Consider the following 15,250-nt stretch of genomic DNA (forward strand, 5'->3'; position numbering starts at 1 on the left):
TTCACATTAGTTTAAAAATTTAAATATGAGCAGAGTTCACACTAAAATAAAAACTCTTATTTTGGGGTTCTCTTGAAAAATCAGAAGATCGCACAGATCTTCTGGACCTACATTTCCACTTGACATGAAACGGCTGGAATGAAGTAGCAGCCGTCCCCTTACCCAGAGGCCAGCTCTCCAGTTCATCCCCCAGCCTGCTTCACTCACGCAGCTGCCTGGCCTCCAAAGGGGCTTACATTTGCTTTCTCTGGTTGGCATAATGATTTAATATTTCCGGTATTTTATATCTTGTCATTAATATGTTAATAACAACAATGAACCTCAGTAGACTGATTTGGATCAGCAGTTGTTAGACTCTGCTTTAATCATGGTGAAAATTACTAGCCAACTCTATCTGAAATTCCCTTTCTCCACAAAAGTAATGGTCTAATTATGAAAGAATTGAGATACATATTTTATTTGCAGCCTAATCATTTGTTTAGTAATTCATATTCTGAATAGGGACGATAATCTATCAGGAACACAGGTTGTTGAATGTGAGAACTTTGTTTTCCTATTTCTTCCTAGGATTAATGCTTGCTGGCCTTATAATTTTAAAATCTTTTTTATGGACTAAGAGCACTTTACAGAAAAGCAGGCCTCAAGCAACAGAACAGTCCTTGGGTTGATAGCAGAAGAGTTTACAGAAATATAACCTACTTTATGGTTGTTGATCATTGGCTATTTGGGGGAGGGGAGTGAAGTAGGATAGACTTGGTGTATAGCTATAAAAAACAAACAAACAAAAAGCCTTAAATAAAAGAGAGATCCCAATACAGTTCCTTTGTGGTTCTTTCAGTTGAATTTGAAATTGTTCCACAACTGACATTTGAAATATTAACCTACTTTGAAGGGGAGATTGTTGGGTGAATTTTAAATGACAGTTATAACTGCTTTGTTTCTTTGGAGAACTCTGCACAAGTATCTAAGAATTGAGGGTTAGAAGTCTGTCTGTCATTCTAAAAAGAAGGAAATAGATTACCAAACTTAAAATCAGACAAATTGTCCACTTTGGAAAACAGTGTGGAGGTCCCTTAAAAAGTTAAAAATTGAGCTACCCTATGATCCAGCAATTGCACTACTGGGTATTTACCCCAAAGATACAGTCGTAGTGAAGAGAAGGGCCATATGCACCCCAATGTTCATAGCAGCATCGTCCACAATAGCTAAATCGTGGAAGGAACCGAGATGCCCTTCAACAGATGACTGGATTAAGAAGATGTGGTCCATATATACGATGGAATATTACTCAGCTATCAAAAAGAACGATTTCTCAACATTTGCTGCAACATGGATGGCACTGGAGGAGATAATGCTAAGTGAAATAAGTCAAGCAGAGAAAGACAATTATCATATGGCTTCACTCACTTATGGAACATAAGAAGTAGGAAGATCGGTAGGGGAAGAAAGGGATAAAGAAAGGGGGGGTAATCAGAAGGGGGAATGAAGCATGACAGACTATGGACTCTGGGAAACAAACTGAGGGCTTCGGGGGGGAGAATGGGATAGGCTGGTGATGGGTAGTAAGGAGGGCACGTATTGCATGGTGCACTGGGTGTTATACACAAGTAATGAATCATGGAACTTTTCATCAAAAACTGGGGATGTACCGTATGGTGACTAACATAATATAATAAAAATATTGTTATTAAAAAAATATCAGGCAAATTGTCTACAAAGAAATTATCTCTTAACACCCTGGACAGGTGAAAAAAAAAACATACCTTGGCAAATTAACACTCACAAAATCAAAGTACAACATTATATTGAGAGCTTTATCTCTTTTGTTTGCTTTTTTCTTAACTGAGCAGAGATTAAAGAATTATTTTTTAAGTCACCTGAGGGTTTTAATGTTCCTGGTATATTTACTTATGCATGTAATGGCAGCTTTTCTATTGCTTTTCAATTCACATGTCTGCATTTATATAGAAGTTACATAAATTCTGAGGGAGAGAAGTCTGAAGTGGATTTGTAAAAACACCAACAGAAGAATTGACATTGTTTTTAATTTTTATTATTGATTCTGATGAGAGGAATAAGCTACTGGTTCAATTTTAGACTTAAATCAGCCCTCGGTATCAGGGAATAAAGAAAGAGCATAATTACAAATCCTGGTAAAGACAGAAAAAAATATCTCTTCTGAGAGAAAATGAGTGGAATTTTTTTTTTTAATCACCTTGGATGACTATCAAGGGGAATTGTCCCTGGAGGAAAAGAAGTTATTGGATGATGTGGGCTGCAAGAAGCCCACTGAAGAGGACCAGTATGGTCCTAAATCACCCAGCTATAAATTCTCACCCAGTGCTTAGGAAATGGGAATCGTTATCCTCTTATTCCAGATGAGGAAACTAAGGCTCAGACAGACAGAGCAACATGTCCAAAGTCCATAAGCTAAATAATTGGGGCTTCAGGATTCAAGTTCAAGGTCTCCAGGCACCAAAGTCTGAACTGAGAAAAACAAGGCATGGATATAGAGAAACAGCACACCAAGAGAGAGATTCAGGTTGCACAAAAATGGACAGCAGCTTAGGTTTTAAATGTGGTTCACTGACTAGATGACTAAAAGTAGGAAGTTTCAAAAGATCTGAGGCAAAGTGGGCTGAGGGATGTAGCAATTCTCTCTCCAACTCCCAGAGAACGAGGCCAGAAGCGTGGGCTTAACCAGGGCACTTTGGTACCAGAAGGATACATGCTGGACAGATTCCAATAGAGCAATAAAAACAATAAAGGGAACAGAGATTTATCTGTTGGAAAGATACACAAATCTAAGTGCCTTGAGCTTGCTCAAAAGGGCAGGAGGGTACCATGGACCGCAACTCTTTGAAGTGTGCATTGCACTGAGGATAGAGTGTTCTGCTGTGGGGGTGTACCTGGGAATTGGAACTGATGAAACATGGACAAGAAACCTCTAAGCTGATAGCAGTAAATGTTTTTTTGGAAAAGTTACAGGGTAACTCCTTCAGGCTCTGATGTTTAACTTCCCCTGACTCACTCCTTTTCTGAGATTCCAATGTCTCCTGAAGAAACCCCTGTCTTATGCAGCCCCCACTGCTGCATGAGAAGTGCTGGCTAGATTGGCCCTCAGGGATGCTGCTCCCATGGGCATGGCCATGGGAAGCTCCAGATGGGCTGGGCAAGGTGACTCATTTGCTTTTCCTACCATGGTCATTTCTATGAGTCACATACTTTCATCCAGTCCAAAACATGGGAAAGTAACATCAAAAAGCCTAAGATGTTGTTATCAAATGTTTAATGAAAAAGAAAAATCCCCTCTTATATGATCCTTAAAGAAATGTTTATTTAATCTTTCTATTTTGTTGCTATTTCTTTGATTTATCAGCATCCAGGAGGTGGGGTGAAGAGAAGGGAGGCTGTAAGCCAGACAGAGAAAGATTAAGGCAGTTCTGCACTGTTGCTCTGAGGCAGTGACCCAAGCTGTTGACCCTTGAAAAGAAAGGTCCAGCTCTTTTCCAATAAGCAAGGATTCCTCTCCTGAATAAGACAGGAGTTCTAGTCAACTGAGTATTCTTCAGCTCTGTGTTTGTAAGAGCACAGTGCCCATGTCTAGTTGGCTGGGTAGGGTGGTGGGCGATGTAGAGCATGGACTTGGACATCATATGGGTCTGGATTTGAACCTTGGACCTGTCACTTACTAGCTATGTGATTCTGGGCAGGATCCTTGACTGCTCTGAGAGTTAGCTTTCAGATCTATAACATAACCATTGTAATACAAATAATGGTAATGATAATGCAAACATGTCTACCACTGATTGAGCTGGTACACTATACCAGATATTGTTCTATAGACTTTACACATATTATCTCATGTAATCTTCACAACAACCTTACAGAAAGGTATTAATATTTGTCCCCATTTTCCAAGTGCAGAACCTGAGGTAAAACATGTTTAAAGGACTTGCCTAAGGTCATGAGAATAGGAAGTGGCAGAGGCAGCATAATATCTGCCTCCTCAGGTTGTTGTAAGGCTTACTAGAGGTAAAGCAGCTAAAGGTATTAGTTCCAACTAAAGGCACAACAATATACATGTTTTTTAAAAACTAAAAAGAAGGAAGTAGAACTCCCTTTCTAATTGCCCCAATTATTACCTCTTTCTTTTTAAAATAAATGAACGAGCCTCTTTACTATCAACCTCCTATGTCAGAGTAACCCACAGTACTCCTTATATTTTAACACAAATTTTCTGAAGTTCAAAGAGATGACTTGCAAAAGAGCTGTGAGCAACACTTGATACAAGGCTAGTACGTATTCCCCAGCTCTATTCAAGAAACTGCTGTGTTCTGCCAATCAATCAAAATAAACATGCAGAAACCACAAAGTTTACTCTCAGTAAACATGTTTACAAATCCAGAAGCATACTTCAGAGCAAAATAAAATATCTTCTCTAAACACATGCACACACACACACACACACACACACCTCTAATATGGTGTTCAAGACCATCTGTCCATGGACAGATTAAATATAATAGATAAGATTTCTTGGTAAAGCAGAGTGAAAAGAGTCTCGGAATATCGGGTGGTGATGTTCTTTCTAAAAATAAGTCTTGATGGCTATTGTGCTCCTAAGACTGAAGGTGTTTTGGAATATAAACAAGTTAGCTAAAAGCAAGAGTCAGATCTGGAAAGGAAAGGGCCCATTCTGCAGAAGGAACGTGTTCTTTCCAAATGGTTTGCATAATTTCCTATGTAGTTTTCACGTTACAGAAAACAAACACTTAGGTGTTTTAGATGACTATGAAGACCAAGTTTCCATGTCTCTGAAATCCCACTGGGGCTAGATTAAGAAGTCTTGTTAACTTTCCTTCCATATGTCATTTAAAACTTTGGAAAATATGAATGTGCTATTTTCTTGCTTTTGGACTTCTTTATTTTCTCCTTTTCACCAGGCATGCTCAAAAGTGGTGGTATCTTTGTATGTGGGTCTCATTGGGGAGTGGGGAAATGGAAGGAGTTGGATTTAAAAATATATACTTTTCCAATTATAAAAACCCAGGTAATAGCCTCTGGTGTCCAAAAAAGAACCTATTTTTAAGGCTATTGTCTTGAGAGTAGATTTTCAAGAAAAAAAATTTATATCTCTCCTTTAAAAAACGAAGATTTGGATACTCCATTGGTTCTTTCCATGGGGTAGAAAAGAATCATTCTTCCAGGACAGTAGGGCCATGAATTTGCTCTTTTATGGTGGAAGAGTGATAGGATGCAGGGGACACACGGGAGAGTCCTGCTCCTGACAGGGGGTAAGGGCCGGAGAACAGTCAGATAAAAAACAAAACAAAACAAAAAACCTTTGTGGCATAGGAGGTATTTGAATAGGTAGAGGGAACATGATGGCAAAGAAAGCTGCCCTTCACTTTCTTAGGATCCCAGAAAGAAACTAACCTTCCAGCTGCTGCTAAACCAGTCTGCAGCATAAAGTATTCAGGCAGTGGAGGCCCTCAGGTTTTGTGCCTTGGTTTCTGTGTGAAAAGTCTGTGAGCCTCTTGGGGCCCTCTGTGGCAGCATGAAGGATAATGAAGCAGAGGCTAGGTTTGGATGGAAGATGCTACAGAGACTCCGAGGGCCCTGGGTTGGCAGGCAGTGCTTGCTGAGAAGAGCGTGAGCCAGCCTCAGGGTGCCCCAGGCCCTGACCAACTTGAGAGAGAGACCAGATCACCAGTTCCCTGGACACAGGCCAGCCGTAAGGTGACCCCCACCACTAGGCTCTATCTCTTCTTTTTCACCTTACCCACATTTTGTTTAGGCAGTTGTAAAGATCTGGTATGTTCAGTAGTGCTTCCCGCCTAGAACACTGGTGTGTTCCCCAGCTCACTGTGTAAGTTTTAATCATTCATTAAATCCCAGAAATGTGTCCACTCTTCTGTGAATTTTCCCAGACCTCTTTGGCTCCTATTCATTCTTCTCTCTTGGGGACCCCACAACACCCATTAAGTGAGCGACTAGTTTTGGCCTTTAATTGTGTCTGCCTGGAACTATTATTTCCACATTTGGATCTTTTCTCTTTCCAGTGAGACACCCAGTCTCTTGCATGCAGGTACTTTTGTTTTCCCATATATAACACCCTAAAGGAATCAGATATTTAATAAATTCATATTTAACAACTGAAGGCACTTCACTGCCTCAAAGGGCTGGCCCCAAAGTTAATTTGATTCAGAAGAAAAGTACAGGTCAAAGGAATGCTTATTGTTTTGCCATTTTCTCGTAGTGGAAAGTCCCAGCCAGTTATCAATTAATAGTGAGTATCAGCAGAATTTATCTGGTGCTTAACAGAGGGTGACTTCTGAAGATAATTCCACAGACAGAGCCTATTGTGAAACAGGTTGAATTCTGCCACAATTTATTCCCTCTCTGGTCTCAGACTAATCACTTAACTCCTGCAATGCCACACACAGAAAAATGTATTCTGTCATGAGTCTCATATGAATTAACAAGGCTGTGTTCTATGTTCCAGAAGCACAGCAGGCTGTTAGAGATGTCAATGGGCTCCTGGCTTTGTGAGTTTATGTGCTGAAGGATCTTTGGGTGAAAAACAATGATATAAACACAAAGGAACCATTATTAGGGCCATCATATTGACATTTTCGTATTGTATCATGTCAGGGGAGGATGAGACAAGGGCAGGACTTGGGCAAGCGACAAGACATACAGCAGTCAGGTGGCCCCCACCACTAGGCTCTGTCTCTTCTTTTCCACCTTACCCAAATTTTATTTAGGCTGTCGTAAAGCAATGGGAGCAAGAGTGCTGGGTAAACAGTTGTAAATCCCCAAGGCTGGACCTTGTTAACATTTTACAGAATGCTTTGTCTCTTTTAAGCAAGCTACAAAGCAAGAATGAATTCACACAGCCTCTTTGGAGGTCAGTGGGATTTCTCTGTTTCTGTGGGACATCACTAATTAATCACAAACTAATTGATAGCCTAAGTTTCACCGAGTTGGATTTAGAAACCACGCACCATTTTGCTTAGCAGCTTGGAGGAGACAGCTTAGGTAGAGGTGGCACACACATAAAAATGACTTGTTTTCCCAGTGCTTCAAAGGCAACTCCACAGTTGAGTCAAGAGAAGCTACCCATCTCTCTTTCTGGTGCCCTTCTGAAGACTTATTTTTGTTCTCCCTGCCTATTTGCACCTTGGCACCTAGGTTTCCGAGGCTCTGAAGAGAAGCATGTTGTGAGTCATTTCTCCATGAGGGTAACTGAGAAAGGCGAGAAGTTTACTCTCAAAGCACATGCAGCAAGGGTATGATTTGGGGACAGAATAAAAAGTATTACAATTTTGTTGAACATAAATGGTCAAGGAACTGATTTCAGAAAGAAGTTTCAGGCAGAAGTTTCAAACTGTTATGACTGCCAAGTATTAAGGGGCAAGATGCCACTAATTCCCAGTGGATTAAAAGCACTGCTAATTTTTCTCAGGGACATTTCAACTTTAGAAAGGGTGCCAATTTAAAAACACAAATTAAATGCTGTTTTTGAGATGAAATGAAGCCATACGGAATTAAACAATTGGCTAATAAGGGGGATTTTTCTCAAATAACCCTTGAACGCTGTGTTCCAGAAAGGACTATGCGTACAGCATTGAGGGAGAGGGATAAGGAGGATAGCAGTTGGGGAGGAGGACACGTCTAAGGAATGCGGCCTCAGGACACTCAAGGAAATTGCTACAAAGGAAACTCTGACAGAGACGCTGAAGAAGTAAACTCAATCTCTTGAGGTGTCTGGGACAAAACACATTTTATGACTTTGATGATCAAAAAAATCTATATATTTTGAATATTAAGATAATGAAGATCAAAGCTGCAAAATTTGGATGAAAAGAGAATTACTGTCACGTTTCAAGTTTTAGAAAAGAAATGATGGAATAACTTTTGGATCAAAGTGGCTGAAAAGTGGATATTTGGGTGCCTCAGAAAAAAAAATCTTGCAAACCTTTACATAGGAAATCCATCATAATAATGTAGAAAAACACATGAATTCATGCTGCATGGAATGAAGCTTAAAGTAGGAGTCTCCCATTAATGAAATAGGCACCATAAGTAGGATTATCTATCCACTGCTTATGAATCCATAAGATTATTAGATGAAAAATACACCACCATAAATATTAAGACTCTTTTCCATTCAGTTAAAGAACGACTTTAATATCCATTGTCCAACTGGATTCACATCAATCCTAAGAATGGTTAGAGCAGGTTTTATCCCCATTTTATAGTTGGGAAGGCAGAGCACAGGAAGGTTATGTAGCTTCATAGAGTCAAACATAGTTTATAGCATTTCCTGGACCTTGGTCTCTGGACACCTTAACTGGGACTCTCCACCAAACTATGAGTTTGCCCTCAAACCAACTCCTCTGAAGTACTCAAACCTACCAATGAATGACTATCAAAACAAAACTTGAAAGGGCCTCAAGTACAAAGGTCACCAAGACATACTAACCACAGCCATGTTTGAGTCTTCTCCAGGCTGGCTTCAGGACGTTCAAATGAATTTCTATGAATGGAGAGGAATTTCCATGAATTGCCTGGGATCTGAGATGGGTAGTACACTGACTCACTCTCTGCTGGGATGGCTTTTTGGGAATTCATTTGGCTTCAGAAAACAGGGCTTTGAGGGTGTAGAACGAAGGCTTTAGAGAACCATGGGTAAGACACCCCCAGCATGCCAGACCACTGAGACAAAGCAAGTGAGTGAGTTTCTAGAGAGATCATGGGTTCCTGAGGTGGTGCCCAGAATTTGGTGGGAGAAGCACCTCAAAATGGGGATGGGCACAGAAAGAAGCAATTAGAGAAATCCTGAAAAGGGTTTTAGTTTGTCTGTTTTTGTTTGTTTGTTTTGACTTCTGTCAGTCCTTGGGAACCATGGGATTATAACAGTGGAGGTCTTCAGGATAATCCATGCTGGGATTTGGAAGACCTGTGATTCTAGACAAGTCATGTAATCTTCCTGGCATTTACATCCTCATCTATAAAATGAAGAGGTTGGACTCAATGATGTCTTTTCCACTCTGATATGTTATGATTACATGAAGCAAGTCTTAATTTAGCACTTTGAAAGATCCTTGGCTCACACAATGTAACCCCATCCAGAAGGAAATTGTCTTTACAGTCTGTTTCAGGACTTGTGTAGGGATTTACTACAACAGTTAGTGATGGCCTTTGTTGGCTGCCAACTGTCTGAAGAGTCCTAGAGCACATGCTGGCATTGTCTGAAGCTGTGCAAGTCAGGAAAGAGCTGCAGAGGCGAAGGAGGGACACTGTGGAAGAAAAGTGATTCAGAAATGAGACTGTTCTCTCCATCCAATTCTCAGTCCCCAAACTGGGCTGGCTCCTATTGTGGAAATTAGACCTTTGAGCAGTGTTCCATGTGTTTATTCTACTTGTATCAAAGAGGCTTTCATCTCCCTAGAGCAAATTATTAACACATTCCACCAAAGATGTGAGGGTGGAGGCCTGGCCTTGGGGGGAAAAAATCACATCATAATAAAAAGCTGCCCGAAACATGAACTTAAGAAAAAACTAACAGAAAAGCCCCCACTTTTTAATGACAGCGGTTGGCCAGACGCCAAGGTCCTTGTGCCCAGAGGAGCATGGCTGGCTGATTCCTTGTCCGTAGGCTGACCCTTCTGTGCCCAGGAATTTTCCATGTGATGTCCAGTGGTGTGGGAGGTGGGGCTTTTGCAGGTTCAACAGGTTGAGGCACTCACAGCCAGTTCCCTTCGACCTTAGCGGAGGCCAGATTTTGTTGGCTGAGTGAACAGTGACTCTCAGTTCCAGGCAGTATATCTTTGCTTCTTGAGAATTATTTGGTTGAGAAGTGGGGAGAGAAAAATAAAGAGACAAATGAAAAACACACAGAAAGACCAACAACTTTCAGGTACATCCAAGAGGAGAAACAGATTTAAAATAAGAACAGCAGTGTTCCAGCTTCACTAATGATTATTCCCCAAGGCGAAAGACTGTGGGGAATAGTTTCTAGATAGAGATTATGCCATTTTCTACAGCAAGTTCCTTGATTTACAGGAGCCATTTGGTGCTCAGGCCCCTCCTTTGAGATATAGCTGAACTGTATGTGGAAAAAGGCCTAGTATGAACGAGAATAAAGGGAATTATTTATTGCTATTGAAAACCAGGACCCCGGGTCTGACTTTGTTTTTGTTTGCCTTTTTAAAAATATTTCCTAGTAACACCAAGATATATGATATCACAAATCTAATATTCAGCAACTATGACAATCAAGATTATTGAATAGCCACGGATATGTTGTCTGACATTAGCATCAGTTTCCCTTATCGGGGATAGAGGAAGAGCAGAAAGAATTGAGAAGCTGAGAATACAAGAGGGACTTGAAATACTTCATCCAGCTAAACAGCCAATGCAGCCTTGGGTAAAAGCAATCTGGGATTTGGAGCCTTGGCTTTGCCGTCTCAAATTAAGCATGTGTGTGTAAGGTGAGGAGGAACTGCCGACACTAGTGAAGATGGATGAGTATCCTTTGTAATGACCCAAACCACTCCTATAACAAGAAAGGCTCTCAAAAATCCCACCATTTCACCTATAACACACATGGATTTTTCAACTTTGGCTAATCATAATAAGTAGCATTTGCTCAGCATTTGACTGCTTCAGAATGCCTTACAACAACGTCCGTGTTACTTCTACGATTATTTGCAATTAATGCACTCAGAAACTGAACGTAACTTGCCCAAGTTTCCCCCTCCACCATCGTTACTCTGCACCTGAGGTTCTCAACAAGGGACCACCTCCATCACCTGGGGGAGGGCTTTTGGTGATCTCTGGAGATATCCTTTGTTGACAAAAGGGGAAAAAGCCATTGACATCTAGTGGGTGGAGGCAAAGGATATTGCTCAACATCCTAGAATGTACAGGATAGCCCTCCACCCCCCAGCATTACAAACAACTAGCCACCCCAAAATGTTAATAGCACCAAAGTTGAGAAAACCTACTCTACATATTCTCATTTTCAAGTTCCTTTTTTACTTCAATGACCATTTCTTTACTGACAACTGTCAAATTCACTATTTTTATTATTTCTCAAACTTCAAACTTTTATTACTAATTTCTAACAGAGGTCTCTGCCTGGTTGTTATGTGGGAACCTTAAACATAACATGACAGAAATAGATCTCCACCTTCTATATTCTGACCTCAACCACAGGCCCTACCACACAGGGTTTCTCAAGTTAAAAACACAATTGCCATTCTTGACATTTTCCTTCCTGTTCTACTCCTCACTCACCCCAATCCAATCATTTGACAAGGCTTTTAAATACACCTGAGAAACATCTCTTGAAATTGGCTTTTCCTTTCTTTCCAAGTGACATCATTTTAGCATTCGTCCTCATCATTTCAGGATAAACTGTTGCTTTAATTTGGCAAAGCACGCCAGACACTATTCTCAGCACCCATGAAATACGTAAACATCCTCATTTTGCAGATGAGGGAAAAAGGTGCAGACAGTAAAGCTACTCAATGAAGAGGCCAGCGGTTGACCTCAGGCCAGACTCTGTGCTGTCAAACCACTACACTCTGCTGCCTCCTGATTCATCACCTTAGACTTGACTTCCATCTTTTTCTACATGAATCAAGTGTTCTAATTACTCTGCAATTTTCTAGAGCTTTTCACATTTCTGTGTCATTGAACATGCTATTCCCCCTCCCCCTCCACCTGGAATACCCTTTCTTTCTTCCTTCTGGCTAGCTCCTACCCATGCTCCAAAGCCCAGCTCAGATAAAAGCTCTTCAAAGCCACGTATCATGTCTTATCCATATCTCCAATCTCTAGCACTGTATCTATTTCATAACAAGTACACAAATACTTTCAAAATAAAAGAAAATTACTTCTCTTTCTACTACCTTCCAAAGCGAAGTTTACCTTGCAAATATTTTCTAGTGAAAGCAGCTCTGTCAGTATCCTACCCATCCCTCAAGGCAACCGATTAGAAGTTAATGCTTGCATATGTTTGTACAAAAGTATACACAAAGGTGAGCTTCTTTAAAATACATTGACTATATGAGTGGAATATATATATTTTATTGACTATATGAATTCAAAGAGGTGAAATCAAATGTTCTGGGAGCACTAAACACTTCTAAGTTTTGCTTAAGACCCCAAATTTCTGCTCGAGTTTGAAAATAAATCTCTTCTCTTTGGCCTGGTAAAACAAAAAATGTGTTATGACAGAGTGATTTGTTTCAAATAATTCATTTCAGAGTAGAGAAGAAATTCAAAAGGTGTTTACATTAGACAGTTCTACCCCAACTGCATGTTATTTTAATAACTTTCCTCTCCCTCTTCCCTGTTTCCTGATACCATAATGGTTGAAGTAAAGACACAATATGGTGCAAGGATTTAAGGTCATTCTAATTTCTATTTCCCTAATGACTTGCATGAGGCATACAAGAAGATAAATATTTCCTGCAAGTATCATTTTTGTCATCAGCAAAACGGCAAAATACATAGTGTAGAAAAAAAAATTATTTGGCAGGACCATGAAGACTTTATGCTCAGAAACAAACCTGTTTATCTCCTGGGCCATTAATTCACCCAAACCATTAGCAATTGGAAGACAAGGACAAAAGCTGAAGATAAACAAAAAATATTTAGAATGAGGGGAATGGAGATTTGCACACCAAACAGTGCCCCAGACATGATTATACTATGAACAAAACTCTGTTTAGAGGCTGTGAAGGTTAAAATGATTACTGAGATATGGCCCCTACACCTCAGTAGATGGGGAAAAGTGTAATAAAGGTCATTCTTTCCTGTAGCTTTTAGTAATATGAAAGTCAAATCCTGCTTTTTCTTTGTTAATGTGACATTTTCTACCTCTTGTCTCACCAAATAGAGTAACTGTTCAGGATGAACACATTTTTATGGGATAGTTCCAGAATCCTCTCCCCAGAGGGTCTTAGTTTTGTCTCTGAAAACTCATAAAGTCAAGGCCGAATTATATTCTTAGCATTCCTTTTGAGGGGTCCTGAGGTATGGTCCCGAGGTATTAATCCCAAACACAGTAGTTACTTGTACAAAAATTGCAAACTAAATCTGTATCAACTCAGGGAGGTGAAAAGACCTATTCCTTTGTTATGCACATACCCAATCCGTCCCGCGACAGTGCCAGCTCTATATGACAGTGTGTTTTCTTTAGGTCATTTCTTATATGGCTTTGTGAGATATCAGGAATGTTCTTCTTTTGGGCATAACTCCTCCACCCTAAAAAAGAGCTAAAATGGCTGTGGAGGCTGCTCTTGGCTTTCTAAAATGAGGACTTTCGTACTAGCATGGTTTGCATGGCTACGCCCATTGCCTGGAATGCTCCCTCACACCTTTCTACTTCTCACTTCATCTGTTCATTATTACTTCAATCTCAACTTAAAATCACTGCATTTTGGTGGTCTAACAGATAAATTAGATTATAGTTTTCATTTAGACCATTCATTGTTAATCTTGGCTACACATAAGAATAACCTGGGGGAGCTTCTAAAAACTACTTATTACCAGGCCTACCCTGGATCAATTAAATGTGATTATCTAGGATGGGTATGGATGGCAGTACTTTAAAAATAGACCCAGGTGGTAATATGCAGATTGTGTTGAAAACTTCTGTTTTAGAGCATAACTCTCTTCATATCTCCATAGGAGTTCTGAGCTACTTGGAAATAGTGGTTCACTGTCTCTCTTTGTCATTATAACATAAAATGAAGTTGGGAATTTTGTTCACCAGGTAATCCCAATGTGAGAGAAAGAAGAACTCATATTCCAGGTGTGTGGTACTCTACCTAGGAGCAAGAGAGGGAAGCTGGAGGTAGGATGCTTCATGGATCTTCTGGGTCCTCTTCTCTAATCAAACCATAAGGGACTATTAAGTATAGGGAACAAACTGAGGGTTGCTGGAGGGGAGGGGAATGGAGGATGGGGTAAGTGAGTGACGGGCATTAAGGAGAGCACTTGATGAAATGAGCACTGGGTGTTATATGCAACTGATGAATCACTAAATTCTACCTCTGAAACTAATAATGCACTATATGTTAATTAAATTGCATCTTAAAGAAAGTAAAGATCATTTTTAAGTTTAGTTTTGGTTGCTAACTGTGTTTGTTTGAAGGTTACTCCATGAAGAGACTGTGTCACATGGTTATTGAGTGAATAAATGAATGAAAGATTGAGTGAAGGAGGGAGTAATTGAGAGATAAATACTTTTTACATCTGATTGAAATCAAGTTTCCACATATAGGCTCTCATCACAACGACTCTTTTAACAGATCATTTTTTTCATTCCTCACAGACTCTGGCACATCTATCTAACTTCCTATTGAACCTCTCCACTTGGAAGTTTAGATGTTTTAGATTTGAAGTTCAAAACTAAGGAGGGTTGGAAGCTCAGTTTTGGATGGATTTATTTGGGTATTTGTCATGGACTTTCAAAATACTGAATCCCAAATCTCACTTTTGGCTTCTCAAACAGGCAAGTTCTAACATGAGCTAAGAATGCCAGCTATACAAATAAGCTCAAGACACAGAAGAGAGGCTGGAGTGGATTTGCCACTAGAGAAATGCAGTGTTACGTAATATGAGGTATACTTCTAGTCCAAGGACTAGCCCTGCAGACTGCCACTGGAATGTGGTCCCTCCTCATGCCACTTCCAAGAAATATCAGATTTAAGAAATAAGCAGCAAATGTAAGCTAAGAAGGGAATAAGACTGGGGAATGAAGGCAGGAAAGTATATGCTGCTCTACCTCCATACTTCCATGCAAGAAAAAAACTTGCTGTTCCTCATTTCATTAATCCAGTTAAAGAGTTTTCAGAGCCTTCCAAATATCAGATAACTGTTCTAAGCACTGGGGATACAGCAGCAAAGAACCAAACAAAAATCCCTGTTCTCAGAGATCAAACATTCTACTTGAGGTAGGGAGAAAACAAATGCAACACATGGTGTGATGAAAGTACTATGGAGAATGTACAGCAGGGCCGAAGGATAGGGGATGTAGGGTGCATTGCCATTGTAAGTCGGGTTGTGAGGGTAGACCCGAATGAGAAGGTGACAGCTGAGTAAATTCCCAAGGGAGGTGAGGGAGTGAGTTATGTGGACATTTGGCACAAAGTGTAGAAGCCGGGAAAACAGCAAGTGCAAAGGCCCCAGGGCAGGAGTCTTAAAAACTCTGGAAGGTGTTTGG

General features: G+C 40.2%; 1 protein-coding gene across 1 annotated transcript in view; it reads right to left on the reverse strand.

Moving 5' to 3' along the window:
• ANKRD55 (ankyrin repeat domain 55) overlaps positions 1–15,250 on the reverse strand; it is a 697,933-nt gene that overhangs the window by 184,457 nt on the left and 498,226 nt on the right. The gene's annotated exons all lie outside the window — the stretch shown is intronic.

This window comes from Ailuropoda melanoleuca, chromosome 3, assembly GCF_002007445.2.
Source record: "Ailuropoda melanoleuca isolate Jingjing chromosome 3, ASM200744v2, whole genome shotgun sequence".
Lineage (NCBI taxonomy): Eukaryota > Metazoa > Chordata > Mammalia > Carnivora > Ursidae > Ailuropoda > Ailuropoda melanoleuca.